This window comes from Pteropus vampyrus, unplaced genomic scaffold, assembly GCF_000151845.1.
Source record: "Pteropus vampyrus isolate Shadow unplaced genomic scaffold, Pvam_2.0 Scaffold1195, whole genome shotgun sequence".
NCBI lineage: Eukaryota > Metazoa > Chordata > Mammalia > Chiroptera > Pteropodidae > Pteropus > Pteropus vampyrus.
The window spans coordinates 9,078-12,159 of record NW_011889976.1 but is presented as its reverse complement, the minus strand read 5'-3'; the positions used below and the strand labels follow the sequence as shown (position 1 = coordinate 12,159).

The window sequence follows — 3,082 nt, the reverse complement described above, 5'->3', positions numbered from 1 at the left end:
AAACGCAGCACGGGTGCTTTCTCTGCTCCCCGACACGGAGCGCGGCGCCCCCACCCCGACTGGCCTGCACCCTGCCGGGCACTAAGCCCCCAGGAAGCACAGGCCACGGGGACGGCTGATCCCTGGTGTCCAGCCCCTGCCAGCCACAGAGAAGGGCCACAGGCCGAGTGCCAGTCAGAGGCTGCAGATGCCAGATTCTGGGGCGGAATGTTCTGGCAAGGTGGCAACTGCTTGCCCCGGAGCAGTGGGCGGCCGAGAACATCCATGTCCCACTCAAGGGCGTGCACAAAGTCGCGGCAAAAGCCTGAACGTGTTTGGGCCAGAAACCTCAGGCCAGGAGGGGGCCACCTCCCAGGAATGCACTCTGCTGCCGAGTGTCCTTTGTCAGCCCAGCCTGGATACGGGGACACTGTCCTAATGAGGTGAACAGAGAAACAGGGGTTGCAGCCCAGTGTGTCCCTCTGCCTGTCCTGCTGAGGGAACGCGTCAAGACCTGAGGTCAGACAGAATGGTCCCCGAGCTCAGGGGGGACCATGCCCCATGCTGCGGGGACAGCGAGGTGCTCAGGGCATGGCCTGCCCTCGGGGCCCCTGACCTTCCAGGACACAAGGGCACAGCCCTCGTGCCTGTGCCTAGCAGAGTCACTGTCCCCTCGGCGACCTATTGTGACAGACTGGCTTGCAGAACCGACCTTCTCCAGAGTGGGAGAAAGGAGGCAGAAATAGCCCGTCCGAAGGTGTGTGTGGGGGGCGGGCAAGTTCACTTGGGGGACGTCTCCAGAGCGGCTGAAACAGGTGTGAGCGGCCCCAGGTATCAGCTGGGGAGCAGGTTATGGCGCCAAGGAGAGAAAACCGAAGTTCGCCCCACCGTGGCCCCCGAGACGGCTGGCGGCAGGTCTCCCCAGGGGCCACGATCCTTCTTAGCTCTCAAAATCCCGAGGCCAGCACTGCCCCCTCCCCCGCACCACAGCAGACCCGCACCCCAGACCCCTTCGGAACCTCTCCTTCACCCTCACGCTGAATGCGGCCCAGAGGTCCACGTGCGGTCAGTGCCTGCCCACGGATGAAAACCACGGTCGCCGTGCAGCCACCACTGCTGGGGCCTGTTTGGGGTGACTGGGGAAGGACACCTAGGGCAGCCCGGGGCAGCAGAGGGACGGCAGACGGCGGATCGGGGAGAGCAGAGCGAGGGCCCTACAGGACACAACGGCCTCAGGACCACGTGGCGGGCGGCAGACACGGATCACTGGAGCGTGGAAACCACAATCACAGTGGGTGTGACGGACAGCAAATACCTCCGATCCCCCGTCTGCCAGCGGGGCTCGGGCTGAGCCCCGAGGACACCCTGGGGTGGGGGCGAGGCCATCGCAGACCCACGGGGAGGTTCCCCGAGCTTCCCGGGAAGGAGGATGCTTGGCAAAACCACGCAGCCCAGAGCTGCGCATTTTGATGCAAAAACCAACACCACGTTTCCTCACAAGCCAGTAAACAGCAGAACAAAACGAAATCCGAATGCCCGCGCCTTCCCTGCTCTTGCTCCGGGGCCTTCCGACGCTCGGGTGGCATCCGGGCACAGCGGACGATCTGTCTCAGCTCTGGAGCTGCGTGTGAATGGCCCGGAATGTCAGCCTGCGCGGACGCCTGGGCCAAGGCGGCTGTGTGAATGAACCCTTTCTGCGCCCTTCCCCGGCGCAGGGTGATCTCTGCTCCCCGCGTGCGCCCTGCACCCCCAGAGCTCCTTGGGGGACTATCCCGCCCAGCACAGGGCTGGGGTCTATTTACACAGACTGGCCACAAATGCTCACTTACCTCCTCAGGGGCTTTTTTCACCCAGCACGTATTTTTTTTTTTTTTAAATTTCAGACCATAAATGGTTTAGGACAGAGAAGCTCCCAGCGCCCGCCTCTCGCAGCCCGGGGCCCACGGGGAGAGCGCCCGTCCTACCTTGTTGTAATACTGCACCCTCACCGAGTGCCAGCGCCCGTCACTCACGCCCCCGGGAACCTGCGGTGCCACCGCTGTCGTGGTCTCGCCTGCGGGGCGGGGGAGGTGCGGGGAGAAAGCAGAGGTTAGTGGACGCGAGGCCACGAGTCCCTCTGCGGCCTGGAGCACGTCCTTGTCCCACGGCCAGGCTCCGAGAGTGCTTGGTGCCCTCGCGCGTGCCACCCTGCGGCGAGTCCCCGGTCCCGGCCCTCTGAGCTGTCTTCCGTGTTTTCCGCACGTGACACACACCTTTGCGTGTCCCGGGTTTGCCCGGAGGACGGGTTCCCGGACGGGGACCCGGGGATGAGCCGTGAGCACACCCGAGGGTGCCGCGTGAGGTCAGGGTGGTTTTAACCTGCCGAGCGCGCCTGCCGGGGAGCTGCTCTTCCCGCGAGGGGGCCCTACCTGCCGAGAAGGTGAGCTGCACCTGCTCGTCCACGATCTCCAGGGCGATGAAGTCGTGCTTCTCGTTGAAGCGGCCGTTGTAGAGCAGCAAGGCGTTCCTCTCCTGCGTGGCGAACCTGCGGCCAGGCGGCAGCGTGTCACACACCGACTGACGTCCACGCAGGAGGCTCGCGGGCGGCCCCAGCGTGACACGGTCAGCCCGCGGGGGACGGGGCCCGGGCGCTCGGTTTTCTCCTTAGGAGCCGGCCGCCCATTAAACCCGACCAGCAAGCTTCTCTTCCGAAAGAGGCAAACGAGAGTCCATGGGAGAGTCTGCACACACGCCTGTGCAACGTGAGGACGCCTGCAGAACGTTCCGGAAGCACGACCCAGCCACCGTGCCACTCAGAGATGTCTGGACAGACGCCGTGCAGGGCGCCTTCCACCGCAGGAAGGAGAGCCCACGTCCGGGACGCGGCGCCTCTCGCTCAGGGAGGCCGGTGCTGACGGCCACCTCGGGCCCCAGTCTCCAGCACCACGTTCCAGCCACTCTGCGACCTTCCGCCCCAAACGTGACACTCTTCCCTGCCCCAGGGCCTTTGCACCCGCTGCTGCCGCTGCTAGGAAGGCCTCGCCCAGCTCGCAGACCTCCCCACTGCGCTCCCCCTAACTCGCTTTGTCTAGATCGTGCCCCCCGCATCTGTCAATCACGTCAC

The 3,082-nt window shown here is 65.1% G+C and overlaps 1 long non-coding RNA gene across 1 annotated transcript in view; it reads right to left on the bottom strand.

The window, feature by feature from the left end:
* The window catches only part of LOC111734425, an 8,113-nt gene extending 5,037 nt beyond the window's left edge, over nucleotides 1–3,076 (bottom strand). Inside the window, exons 1-2 of the long non-coding RNA XR_002778447.1 lie at nucleotides 2,388–3,076; nucleotides 1,944–2,032 (exon numbers count right to left, since the gene is read on the bottom strand). This is a non-coding gene — a long non-coding RNA (uncharacterized LOC111734425). The remainder of the gene's footprint in view (nucleotides 1–1,943; nucleotides 2,033–2,387) is intronic.
* Between the last annotated feature and the right edge of the window lie 6 nt (nucleotides 3,077–3,082).